Source organism: Eretmochelys imbricata, chromosome 2, assembly GCF_965152235.1.
Source record: "Eretmochelys imbricata isolate rEreImb1 chromosome 2, rEreImb1.hap1, whole genome shotgun sequence".
Lineage (NCBI taxonomy): Eukaryota > Metazoa > Chordata > Testudines > Cheloniidae > Eretmochelys > Eretmochelys imbricata.
Genome location: NC_135573.1, coordinates 2345982 through 2359663, shown reverse-complemented (window position 1 = coordinate 2359663; position 13682 = coordinate 2345982). Strand labels below are relative to the sequence as shown.

Below are 13682 nucleotides of genomic sequence, written 5' to 3'. Positions count from 1 at the left end.
ACATTCACGCCTACCTGAGCTGGAGCTGCCTCCGGCTGGGGCTGGGGAGCGTTAACCCTGAGAGCACGGGCTGGGCCGGGGGCGGCCCCGGGGCGCGGAGCGCTCGGCCCAGCAGGTCTGTGGATTTCACGCGTTGACTCCCGGCCTCGACTCCGCTTGCAGTGCGTGCACACGTGTGGGTCTGCACACGTGTGCCCATAGAACCGTGTGTGCGTGCGAACGCACTCTGCCTCTCTCCCCTGGGGAATCTGGCACATCCCGATACCCCCGTGTCCGATGTGAGGCCCCGTCTGTCCTCGGGGAGCCCTCGCGGGGGTCCAAACATAGCCTCCCCCCCGGAGGTGGCGGCTGGGTGGGGGGGGTGCCGTACAGCAGCCTGTGGGGGCTCGTGAAGGGAAGGGGGTTCCCCCTGAGTGTGGAGGGGGGGGGTGGGCTGGGAGCTCTCGGGGAGAGGGGCTCTGATTGCTGGGGAACCGACCCCGCAGAGGCTCCCCCTGCTCCCTGCAGTGTGACCAGATCAGTCCTGCTGCTGCTAATGGGGCAGAGAGGGAGCGTTAACCCTCGAGGAGCCAGCCACCAGCAAGGGCTGTGCAGAGGCCACGGCTCCTGCTCAGTGCACGCTGGCCCCTTTAAGTTTCTCCCTCGATGCAGAGCTTGGCCTTTATGTCTCCATCAGCTGGCTAGACGCCTGCCGGCCTGGAGCCCCCTCCTGTCCTGGGGACACGGGCCAGGAACACCTGTTAAAGGAGCAGACCTCGGAGGCTAACCCGCTACTTCCTTCTGTGCACCAGACTTGCAGCACACGTCAGCCCGGTGCGCACGCCGCGGTGTGCCAGGGACACCGGGGTCCCTGCGGCAGGGATCAGAGCCTCAGCTGGGTGCCAGGACTCGGTCGCATCCTCAGGGAGCTTGCGGACGAGCTCTGGTGAGCCCCAGGCCCTGCCTCACTCCAGGAGGGTGGGTGCTCTCCACCTCGCTGCCGCCGGCGGGGGGCTGTGTCCTGGTTGCAGGGTCCTGAGCAGCCACGGAGCAGTTAAAATGTGCCAGTGTAACCCCCTCGCACACACCCACCACCCCTGGGGCCGCAGAGCGGCCTTCCCAGCCTGCCCGGGGGTGTGCTGGGCCCGCAGTGAAGGCTCCTCAGCTGGAGGGGAAGGAGAGGCAGGAGCTGAGCAGGTCAAAGCCAACCCCTGGGATCGACCCCAGGCAGAGGTGGATTAGGGGCCAGAGCAAATAGGGGCCCCTCCCCACCCCTTTGGCCTTCAGTCCCCCCCGCGCACCTGCCAGGGAAATGGGGTCACGGTGCAGGGGTTTCCCCTGTTCCACGGCAGGAGCACCAGGCAGTCGGGGTGTGGGTGTGTCCATTTTTCTGGGGGCCCCCTAATTGGCAGGGGCCCCTGGACACGGGCACCGTTGGCCCATACAGGAATCCACCGCTGACCCTGGGAAGGGAGGAGAAGCCGGAGCAGTGGGCCAGGCTCCCTGTGGGGAGTCTGCCAGGGCTCCAAGTGTGCACCTCCCCACAGACCTGCCCCACTGCTGGGGGTCGCAGCGGGAGTTGTGCGGGGAGGAGGGTGCAGACAACAGGGGAGGACCCCGCCTTGCTGACTTGGGGTTCAAGTCTTGTTGTGACCTGCATCTCCAGAGGAAAAGGCCAGAGACTACAGGCAAGTTGGGGAAAGCCAGAGACAACGCTGGACCCCCTCTCTGCAGATGCCTGGCTGGGCCCCGCGCTGCTCAGCCTCCACCTGCTCCCACCAGAGACGCTGGACTGGGTGGGGATCACGTCTGGCGGGCATGGGGCTTTCTCTCTGCAGTGGCTGGGAGCCAGCCCGTCCCTTGGGCTCAAGCCAGGCACTGGAGGCTGAGGCAGTAGATTCCCCCCTGCGGGGCCGTGTCTCTGCGTGTGCTGCAGGGCCCTGGCTCCCGTCTGCAGAGTGACTCTGCCTGAAGGCCAGGGCCGCTTAGTGAGTTCCCAGGCTGGGGTTAACCTGTGCGTGGCCTCCCGAAAGGGAGAGCCCTTTTACCGTGCCTGGGACCTGTACAGAGAGCTTGGGGCAGCCGTGGGGGCTTGCGGGATGCTGGGATATCGCTAGGGATGGGGGGTGCCCAGAGCTCCTGGGCCGGACCTGGCTTGCAAGAACCAGACTTTTACTGGTAAATGTCGATAATCCCAGACTTCACTGGGCGCACCCCCACCGGCACCAGGCCCAGCGAGGTAGAGGAGCAGGGCTGCCGGAGAGCTCGCTGATGGCTGGGTGTGGTTTGCATGTGAGGCTGACAGTCGCCATGTCTGCTGCCAGGACATAACTATTATCTGACTCCCCCTGGCCCCCCATCTGAACCCCACTTCCCTTGCTCAACTGGGAAAATGTAAATCCATGACGAGCTGAACAAGTGCTTGGAAATAGACGGTGTGATGAAGTGGCACGGTTCTTAATGTTTCCTTTGAATACTGTAGGGGTGCCTCAGTTTCTCACAGGCATTTCTTAAGTCTCTAGGTGGTGGGATAAGGGGGTGTAATTGTTGCAGAGCAAAAGGCCAGGGTACATAAATGGCCCACACGCTGTCTCCTGGCAGCTGATGGCCTAGGCCTTTCCCCCCTGCAAGGTGAGAGCTAAAGGGTTGGAGAACAAAAGAATCAGGTGACCTCCTGGCCCGGGAAAGGGACAAAGCCCAGAGGAGGGGGGGCTGGGGAAAGTTTCAGTTTGGGGCTGGCTGGGGACAAGGAGTGAAGGGCAGACGGGGTTGTCTGGCTCACTGCCCCCCAAAATGGACCTGGCTGAGGGGTCCTGTTCTCTGTACCTACAAGCTCTGTGTTAGCTCATGTTCCTGTCATCTAATAAACCTTCTGTTTTCCTGGCTGGCTGAGAGTCCCGTCTGACTGCGGAGTTGTGGGGCAGGACCCTCTGGCTTCCCCAGGAGCCTGCCTGGGCGGACTCGCTGGGGGAAGTGCACGGAGGGGCAGAAGATGCTGAATGCTCCGAGGTCAGACCCAGGAAGGTGGAAGCCGTGTGAATTGTGTGTCCTGAAGACAGGCTGCTCCCAGAGAGGAGACCTCACCAGAGTCCTGCCTGGCTTCGTAGGCAGCAGTTCCAGAGCATTGCCCGGGGATGCTGGGACAGACAGCTAGCCTGCGTCGAGAAGCTAGCAACAGGCATTGTGGTGACCGGGCGGCAGGGGCCGCACCTCGGGCTCGGCCTGACAGCAAAACGGGGGCAGATGCAGAGCAGCCGTGCAGGCTGGGAAAGCTAAGCACACCCCCGGAACTCTGCCTCCTCCCTGCAGGAAAGGCAGAGCCCCCCAGCACTCTCCAGTCTGGAGGGCTCGGGGCCCAAGCCCAGTCTTCCCGGCTCATCTCATGGGCTCCGCCAGAGCTGCCCCAGAAGGTGGTCCCAGCTGGAGATGAGTAAACTCTGGCAAGGAAGGGGTAAGACAGCGATGCGGAGAGTAGGGTGGATTTCCAGGTGTGGGGATGGGGCCTGTGAGCTGTCCCAGGGCAGCTCTGCACCCTGGTTTCCCTGTCTCCAGTGCAGGCTCTTGTCTGACACCAGGCAGGGGTGAGAGATGGGTGCCCTCCGGGGTCTGTCTGCAGGTCAGCCCAGGGGTGCTCTGGCCTCTCCTGTTTCTAGGGCTCAGAGCCTGCCAGTTGGGGCACTGTGTAGTGGCCGATGGCTGGGGAGAAACCTCCCCTGCTGCTGGCCGGGCTGGCCCCTTTGGGAGAGGGGCTGGTGCTGTGGGCGTGCTTTTTTCTCTGGGTCTCCCTCCTTGATCGGCCCCGGGCTGGCTTCTCTCTAGTGACTTTGTCCTGGCCAAAGCTCGGAACTGACGTTCGAGCTTCAGTCACCTGGCGCAGCATCGACCACGCTCGTCTCCTGGAAGTCGGTTCCCCCCTTGGCTTCCACAGCTCTGTCCTCTCCTGGTTCTCCTGCCTCTCTGACACTCCTTCAGCGTGTCCCTCGGAGGCTCCTCCTCACCCCCCTGCAGCCCACAGGGCTCCGTCCTTGGTCCCCGTCTCTCCTGGCTCCTACTCACACTCACACCATCCAGCTCTGTGCTGGGACTCGCAGAGCTGCCTCTGCCCCAGACCTGCCAGCTTCTGTCTCAGCCCATCTCTCTTTCCTCATGGATGTCCAGCCATCACCCCCCTCAGCAGGGCTCAGACAGAGCTCTTCATCGCCTGTCCTCCCCGCAGCCTCCCTTCTACCCCACCGCCCTGCCCGTCACGCCAGCCTGGAACCGGGGCGTCTCGAGGCCTCACAGCCAGGTTGTGTCTGAGTCTTGCCAGTTCTTTCTGTGGAGCATCTCTGGGATCCGGCCTCTCCCCTCCGTCCACGCAGCTAAAACGCTCCCCCAGGCTCTCACCGGCTCACGTCTCGATTAGTGCAACCTCCGGCTCTCTGGCCTGGACAAACGCAGCCCGGCCCTGCCCGGCAATGCTGCTGCAGAGCTCCTTCTCCCGGCCTGCTGCTTGGACCGGGTCACCCCTCGCTTCGCCTCCCGCTGCCGGCTCCCCTGCTCTGCCACGTCAGACACGAGCGACTTTCCTGCACCGTCACGGCCCAGCCCCGCCCGACCTGTCACCTCGTTCGGTGCCGTTCAGTCCAGGCTGCCAGCCTCCGGCGCCCACGGCTTACATTTTCAAACAAGCCCTTTCGTGCTTCTCCCAGGTGCACCCCGGTGCTGTGGGATCGTTGCTGGTCCAGAGGGCCTGGTAGGACTCTCCACATGAGACTCCAGCTACGGCCCTTACTCTTGGGGCAGAGGGAGACGCCCGTCTGGCTCCGGCCCAGTGCTCGGTTGGCCCAAGGGGCGCCCCCACCCCAGTGCTGATAACGGACTGGGGGGGTCTCCGGCCCCTTTACTACCCACACAGTTGGAATCTCTGTCCGTGGCTCCCCCAGCTCAGGGCACCCCAGCCCCGCCACCCTGTCCCATGAGCCGCGGTGCCTGGGGCAGGTCATGCCCCCCAGCCCGACATGGAGATTGTGGAAACTGCCCAAAAGAAGGCCGGGGTGGTCACACTTTGAAGATCACAGAAATGCAACTCCCTCTGGGGTGAATGCTGCCGCTGTATGTGAGCCATGCAGCAGCCCCACGCGCAGGTGGATTTAAAGAGGCTGGCGTCCGATTACCAGCCCTGGAATCAGGCCAGGAGCTGGAGCTAACCACTGATTTCCAGAAACTCTGCCTCTTTAACAAGCACAGATGCCAGGACGGGTCCCTCACAGCACCCCGTCCCCCTGGCACCATCCTGCACGCTTCAAGCAACTGTCTTACCATCCCCCTGATTCCAAATATCAGGCAAGTCTGTGCCTTTTACATGCTCCTCTGGAGACTGGCGTGGCCTAGCAAGGCCCTGCGGTGCCGGCTGTGCCCTCCGCCTTTGCCGTAGAGTTAGCGAGGCCCGGCGTGTACTGTTGCCACTCCCGGAAAGCAGGGGGTCGCTGCTGTCTGATCAGCCACGCAAACGAAGTGCAGCTCTTGGGTTCCCAGCAGGGATCCGGGTTCCCTGTGTCTTCGTGACCAGACACTCTTCCTGGCCCTTCGCTAGTCGCTTGGCAACCTGACCGCTCAGAGGGCGTGGGAGTCTGCGTCCCACCCGGGGCCTGGTGTGGGACCTTCTCCACGGGAGGCAGCGGCTGTGCGGCAGTGTCTGGTGGAGTCCAGAAACTCCCTGCTGGGATCCCTCCCCTGCCCCAGGTTTTAGCTGCTGTGTGGGGCGATGCCTTTCGGGCTGCCCCTCTGGCTGGAGGGGTGCTTGGGGACAGTCCCCCAGGGGGCAGCTTGGATTGCTTCCTCGGAAAACACAAATGGGACCAGGGTTCTGAGAAAGCTCCCCAGTGTCTGAGCCTTTCCTCACACCCAGGCAGGAGTGAGGGGCCCAGGAGCTGCAGTCCCTCCCTGGGTGGCAGGGAGCATGGGAGATGGATGGCTGTTACCCCAGCCAGCACCCCCTCCTGTTGGGCAGCCGCCAGTTCTATCTAACCCCCTTCTTGCCCCGCTACCGAGCGTCGTTCTGAAGGGCAGGGCCCGCTCAGCCCCCTCCCTGGATCCTGTTTTCCTCTCGTCTGTCTGGCCCTGCAGCCCTGAGTGCCAGCACCGAGCCAGGCCTGTGGGCTGTCCGTGGCTCAGAGCGCTCGCCCCGTCCCCTCTCCTCCACGTGGACCGGATATTTTCAAGAGAATGCTGGGGAAAGAATCTTTCCTAGGACGCTTTCCAGCTGCCAGGAATGTGCGCCTAGGAATGCCTGGGCCCGCCCAAGAACAACTTCCAGCCGTGAGGCTGAGTGACAGCAGCCTCACGCGGGGGCTGCCGGCCGCGCCGCCCGCCCGCTCGCTCGCTCGGGGATGTGTTAACTACACAGGGCGCGGCCGAGGCCGTCTGAGAGCGAGCGTTTGCTACTGCTGGCTGCCGGGCCTGCTCGCTAGAGGGATGTGTGCCGGGGCAGACCCACTCGGCTAGTGCTGAATGGGGCTTAGAACGGTTAGCGACACGCAGCGGGGGGGTCGCAGCTTGGCTGCATCCCGGGAGCCAACTCCTCAGCACCCCCACTAGTGCCTGCCTCTGCCTGCAGCTCTGCCCCGTGCGCCGGGTCTGAAGCGCCCTCACAGGGCTCAAGGTGCAGCATGTCTGGCTGGCCCCTTCCCTCCCAGGGGCGTCGCCTCTTTAGCCCAGGAGAAGAAGGCTGCATTGTGGCACTTGGGGCCATGCTGCGGCCCCTCCAGTCTGTTACCCACCTCCACGCCCAGGGCAGAGATCCTCCCAGCGCAGCCTGATCCCGGCCGGTCCGGTCTGTGAGCCGTAAGCACCATGCACCGCCTAACGCTCTGGGGGAGGGGAAGGGGTCCCAGAATGGGCCAGCGTGAAGCTTAGGGGCGGTATAGGGGGCTGTGGGCTAGGACAGGGCTGCAGGTCAACAAGGACACACACTGGGGCTGATCGTGAAACCCCTCACTCGTCTGTGGGGCCAGGAGAACACTGGGACCATGGGGCTTGTCTTGGGAGGGGAGGAACTCCCGATACATAGATGTTAACGTTCAAAGGGACCATTACGATCTTGTCTGATCTGCGGTCCAGGGAACTCCCCGTGTCTCCTGCCTTCAGCCTGTCCATCGCTCCTGGCTGGGCTAGAGCCGATAGTCTAGGAAGAGACGCCCAGGGTGGATTTACAAACTCCAAGTGGTGGAGAATCCACCGGGCCCTAGGTGAGCTGTTTCAATGGCCCTCGCTGTTACAAATCTGCATCTTGTTTCCAGTCTGAGTTTTTTACCTTCAGCTTCCAGCCCCTGGATTTCCTGCCAGGCTAAGGAGCCACCTGTTGGTGGAAATCTCTTCCGAGTCGGTGCTTGTGGACCACGATCACGTCACCTCTCAGCCTTCTCTGGGATAAGCTAAACAGACTGAGCTCCAAGTCTCCTTGTGACTGGATGAGATCAGGGTCGCTGCTTGCCCTGGCTCCATTCTCCAGCCTGCAGGGCCCAGAGAAGCTCCTTGCATCTCGGCTCCACCGCACCCTCCACAGGTCTTCAGTTTTGCTCTTTGCTGAGGCCACCTTGGGCCCTTTTGGGTCCTCCCTGCCTGCTCTGAGGCAGACACGGGTCCAGCAAGCTCTCTGCCTGCATCTCAGCCCCCCTGATTTCAGCTGCTGCCCAGGATCAGATGGGCTCCCAGATTCCCATCTCTTGCTCTGCGGAGAGTAGCTGGCTTTGCCCCGGCACCTCACAGTGCCGTGTGCTGGCACCTCTGTAAGCTCGTCCTTTGAGAGGACACGAATCCACCTGGGTTCGGCGCTCTCCTTGGCCCGCCCAGCCGCTCCCCAGGAGCCTGCGAGCCAAGACCATGGTCAGCCATCGACGGGGCATGTCACCGTCGCGTCTGCAGCTCCTTCGAACGCGCCGAGCGCTGGAGCCCTGCCGTGGCCATGCTGCCCTGCCTGGCTGCTACCTCCAGTGCAGGTCGGCCCGTGAGATCTCCTCCCCGGGGCAGATACCCGCGCGTGTGCCCCACCCTGGGATCGTCTGGGCCTCGCTGCACCAGCTGCAGGGCACATTGCCCAGCTCATCCTCCCCACCAGGAAACAGCCAGCGATGGCCTCCTGCCTGCCTCGGCCAAGGAACAACAGCCCCCGGCTCCCTGCCGTTGGTTTGGTTCTGGCGTTGGAGTCGGGGTCCGAGGACCTTCCCCGGGAGCTGCTGCTGTGTCGTTGGTCCAGGGCCCTTTGCTCTGGGACCCCCCACCACCAGAGGCCAGGGGAAGCCAGACTGGGCACAGGGCATCCTGGTCCCCTCATCACTGTCTACAAGCAGCATGGCCAGGCTGCTGAAGAGGACAGTGCCGGGTGGCGAGCTGGATCTGCCGCGGCTCGCTCTGTGCCCGTCTCCTCTCACCCACCCCAGCCCAGGTACCCCAGAGCACGGGGGTGGGCAGCGTAACACCCACGGTCTCTGCTCCCCTCGAGCCGTTGTTTCTTCCTGCGTGTGCAGCAGGCGGCTCCCGTGGCCCAGCCGTTCCTGAGTGGGAAATTCCTGGCCGAGTCCCAGCGGGGCCGGAGCACGTCCGGTGCTGACGTGTGCTTGGAGCGTGATGGATGTGGCCCCAGAGGCTGCTGCTCTGCCTCCGTGGGGCCCCTGGCCTCTTTCCTGGGGAGGCTCTGTTGTGCTGCACGTGTTTATGGGGACCAGATGGTGCAGCCGAGTGAGCATTGCCCCTGACTGCAGAGTGTGGGGCGCAGGTCACGTTCGCACCTTCCTCCCCGGGGGGGTGCGACAGGGGGAGCCACGGAGTCTGCTCCTCAGCCCAGCTCACTGGCCCCCTCCTCACTGGGCAGCCTGTGCCCCATAGAGCCTGTGCCCTGCACCACCGGGGGGCTTGGTCCTTAAACACCCCTGCTTCACTTCCTGCCCCGGAAGCTGCTAATTGGGGGCTGGCTATGCTCAACCCCGGGCCCGCCAGGCGCCTCCAGAGGGGGCGAGTGGGAGCCACCGCTGGCCCTGCGGCTGGCCCAGTGCAGAGAGCCAATGGGTGGGTTGGAGGCAGGTCACAGCCATTGGCCTATTGAATGCAATGGGGTGCTGTCCTGAGCTCCCTGCAATGACAGGGCACCACCCACATCCCCCCGCTGCCCTCTCCTTTAGATAGTCCCAGCCGGGTCCCAGCATGCAGTGCTGCCTTGACCGAGCGGCGCAGCTGCATGGCATGCTGGGACCTGCGGTCTGTGTTAGGGACGAGGCCGGCCGCGGGTCCCATGGGCTGCGCTGGGCTGAGTGAACGAGGGTGTGCTGCAAACGCCGGTGCGGCTGGGAGGAGGGGGCTCTCCGCGTTCTCGGTACGGTTAATTGTGTGTGTTCAGAGGAACTGCCAGGTGGGATCAGAGCTGAGGTCCAGCTAGCCCGGGCTCCAGGCTCTGGTGGGGGCCAGCCCCAGGGCTGCAGAGGAAGGTGCAGGAGCCCCACTGGAGCAGACGTGCGACTCCCCCCGCACTGCGTGCGTGTGTGTGTCACCCAACGGCACGGCCGTGGTCGGTCTGTCTCTGGGTGGCCGTGTGCGGGCGTGTGTAACCCAGCAGCACGGCCGTGGTCGCTCTGTCTGTGGGCGGCCGTGTGTGGGCGTGCACGTGTGTGTCACCCAGCGGCACGGCCGTGGTCGGTCTGTCTCTGGGCGGCCGTGGGCGGGCGTGCACGTGTGTGTCACCCAGCGGCACGGCCGTGGTCGGTCTGTCTCTGGGCGGCCGTGGGCGGGCGTGCACGTGTGTGTAACCCAGCGGCACGGCCGTGGTCGGTCTGTCTCTGGGTGGCCGTGTGCGGGCGTGTGTAACCCAGCAGCACGGCCGTGGTCGCTCTGTCTGTGGGCGGCCGTGTGCGGGCGTGCACGTGTGTGTAACCCAGCGGCATGGCCATGGTCGGTCTGTCTCTGGGCGGCCGTGTGCAGCCGTGCACGTGTGTGTCACCCCGCGGCACGGCCGTGGTCGCTCTGTCTGTGGGTGGCCGTGTGCGGGCGTGCACGTGTGTGTAACCCAGCGGCACGGCCGTGGTCGCTCTGTCTGTGGGCGGCCGTGTGCGGGCGTGCACGTGTGTGTAACCCAGCGGCATGGCCGTGGTCGCTCTGTCTGTGGGCGGCCGTGTGTGGGCGTGCACGTGTGTGTAACCCAGCAGCACGGCCGTGGTCGCTCTGTCTGTGGGTGGCCGTGTGCGGGCGTGCACGTGTGTGTAACCCAGCAGCACGGCCGTGGTCGCTCTGTCTGTGGGTGGCCGTGTGCGGGCGTGCACGTGTGTGTAACCCAGTGGCATGGCCGTGGTCGGTCTGTCTCTGTGCGGCCGTGCACGTGTGTGTAACCCAGCAGCACGGCCGTGGTCGCTCTGTCTGTGGGCGGCTGTGTGCGGCCGTGCACGTGTGTGTAACCCCGCGGCACGGCCGTGGTCGCTCTGTCTGTGGGCGGCCGTGTGCGGGCGTGCACGTGTGTGTAACCCAGTGGCACGGCCGTGGTCGCTCTGTCTGTGGGCGGCCGTGTGCGGGCGTGCACGTGTGTGCAACCCAGCGGCACGGCCGTGGTCGCTCTGTCTGTGGGCGGCCGTGTGCGGGCGTGCACGTGTGTGTCACCCAGCGGCACGGCCTTGGTCGCTCTGTCTCTGGGTGGCCGTGTGCGGGCGTGCACGTGTGTGTAACCCAGCAGCACGGCCGTGGTCGCTCTGTCTGTGGGCGGCCGTGTGCGGGCGTGCACATGTGTGTAACCCAGCGGCACGGCCGTGGTCGCTCTGTCTGTGGGCGGCCGTGTGCGGGCGTCCACGCGTGTGTAACCCAGCGGCACGGCTGTGGTCGCTCTGTCTGTGGGCGGCCGTGTGCGGGCGTGCACGTGTGTGTAACCCCGCGGCACGGCCGTGGTCGGTCTGTCTGTGTGCGGGCGTGCACGTGTGTGTCACCCAGCGGCACGGCCGTGGTCGGTCTGTCTGTGTGCGGGCGTGTGCGGGCGTGCACGTGTGTGTCACCCCGCGGCACGGCCGTGGTCGCTCTGTCTGTGGGCGGCCATGGGCGGGCGTGCACGTGTGTGTCACCCAGCGGCACGGCCGTGGTCGGTCTGTCTCTGGGCGGCCGTGGGCGGGCGTGCACGTGTGTGTCACCCCGCAGCACGGCCGTGGTCGCTCTGTCTGTGGGCGGCCGTGTGCGGGCGTGCACGTGTGTGTCACCCAGCGGCACGGCCGTGGTCGCTCTGTCTGTGGGCGGCCGTGTGCGGCCGTGCACGTGTGTGTCACCCCGCGGCACGGCTGTGGTCGCTCTGTCTGTGGGCGGCCGTGGGCGGGCATGCACGTGTGTGTCACCCCGCGGCACGGCCGTGGTCGCTCTGTCTGTGGGCGGCCGTGGGCGGGCGTGCACGTGTGTGTCATCCAGCGGCACGGCCGTGGTCGCTCTGTCTCTGTGCGTCCGTGTGCGGCCGTGCACGTGTGTGTCACCCAGCGGCACGGCCGTGGTCGGTCTGTCTCTGTGCGGCCGTGGGCGGGCGTGCTCGTGTGTGTCACCCAGCGGCACGGCCGTGGTCGCTCTGTCTCTGGGTGGCCGTGTACAGGCGTGCACGTGTGTGTCACCCCGCGGCACGGCCGTGGTCGCTCTGTCTGTGGGCGGCCGTGTGCGGGCGTGCACGTGTGTGTCACCCAGCGGCACGGCCGTGGTCGGTCTGTCTGTGTGCGGGCGTGTGCGGGCGTGCACATGTGTGTAACCCAGTGGCATGGCCGTGGTCGCTCTGTCTGTGGGCGGCCGTGTGTGGGCGTGCACGTGTGTGTAACCCAGCAGCACGGCCGTGGTCGCTCTGTCTGTGGGTGGCCGTGTGCGGGCGTGCACGTGTGTGTAACCCAGCGGCACGGCCGTGGTCGCTCTGTCTGTGGGTGGCCGTGTGCGGGCGTGCACGTGTGTGTAACCCAGTGGCATGGCCGTGGTCGGTCTGTCTCTGTGCGGCCGTGCACGTGTGTGTAACCCAGCAGCACGGCCGTGGTCGCTCTGTCTGTGTGCGGGCGTGTGCGGGCGTGCACATGTGTGTAACCCAGTGGCATGGCCGTGGTCGCTCTGTCTGTGGGCGGCCGTGTGTGGGCGTGCACGTGTGTGTAACCCAGCAGCACGGCCGTGGTCGCTCTGTCTGTGGGTGGCCGTGTGCGGGCGTGCACGTGTGTGTAACCCAGTGGCATGGCCGTGGTCGGTCTGTCTCTGTGCGGCCGTGCACGTGTGTGTAACCCAGCAGCACGGCCGTGGTCGCTCTGTCTGTGGGTGGCCGTGTGCGGGCGTGCACGTGTGTGTAACCCAGCAGCACGGCCGTGGTCGCTCTGTCTGTGGGTGGCCGTGTGCGGGCGTGCACGTGTGTGTAACCCAGTGGCATGGCCGTGGTCGGTCTGTCTCTGTGCGGCCGTGCACGTGTGTGTAACCCAGCAGCACGGCCGTGGTCGCTCTGTCTGTGGGCGGCCGTGTGCGGGCGTGCACGTGTGTGTCACCCAGTGGCACGGCCGTGGTCGCTCTGTCTGTGGGCGGCCGTGTGCGGCCGTGCACGTGTGTGTCACCCCGCGGCACGGCCGTGGTCGCTCTGTCTGTGGGCGGCCGTGTGCGGCCGTGCACGTGTGTGTCACCCAGCGGCACGGCCGTGGTCGCTCTGTCTGTGGGCGGCCGTGTGCGGGCGTGCACGTGTGTGTCACCCCGCGGCACGGCCGTGGTCGCTCTGTCTGTGGGCGGCCGTGTGCGGGCGTGCACGTGTGGGTCACCCAGCGGCACGGCCGTGGTCGCTCTGTCTGTGGGCGGCCGTGTGCGGGCGTGCACGTGTGTGTCACCCCGCGGCACGGCCGTGGTCGCTCTGTCTGTGGGCGGCCGTGGGCGGGCGTGCACGTGTGTGTCACCCCGCGGCACGGCCGTGGTCGCTCTGTCTGTGTGCGGGCGTGGGCGGGCGTGCACGTGTGGGTCACCCAGCGGCACGGCCGTGGTCGCTCTGTCTGTGGGCGGCCGTGGGCGGGCGTGCACGTGTGTGTCACCCCGCGGCACGGCCGTGGTCGCTCTGTCTGTGGGCATGTCTGCCCGCGCGTGTCTGTCTGTGCAGGCGCAGGGGGAGCGGGCCTGGCGGCTGAGGCCTGGGAAATGAGGCACGCTCCGGTGTGAGGGACTGGTGCTGGAACGTGTACGGCTGACCAGCCCCTGCCCCTGCCCGTGTGTTTAACCAGCCTGCGAAGGCCAGTGGGGGACCTCCCTGTGCTGCGGGTAATGAGCGCTCTGCCCTCGGCTGCAGCCTGGCCATGGTTCCAATCAGGAAGCCGTTAGAGGCCTTTAAACTCTCCCTGGTGGGGTCAGTGAGGCGTGCCAGGTGCTCACCTTGATGCTGTTTCCCCGGCAGGCAGCGGAAGGCTGGGAACACTCTGCTGGCCGAGGGGGGGTTGCAGGCATATCGCCCCCAGGGCTCTTTTGTTCCCTTTACATCCGTAGTGAGCAGGGATTGCTCTGCGCTGCTAATGACCCAGGGCAGGATGGGAGCCCCCGGAGCCATCTGCAGCCTGCAGAGCCCTGGGGGAGGGCACCACATGCCCAGCATCTGCCCAGGGCCTTTGGCATGCTTTGGAGTCCTGGCTTGGCTGCTGGCAGCTCTGGGGCTGTCAGTCTCCCCCCACTGCAGGGACCTGTGGCTCCGTTCCCCCGCCCAGGGCTCTGCGTGCTGCCGGCGG

At 65.6% G+C, this 13682-nt stretch overlaps 1 protein-coding gene across 1 annotated transcript in view; it reads left to right on the top strand.

Annotated features, from left to right (window-relative positions):
• Positions 1-13682, top strand: part of BOP1 (BOP1 ribosomal biogenesis factor) — a 113102-nt gene that overhangs the window by 84613 nt on the left and 14807 nt on the right. The window lies entirely within an intron of this gene.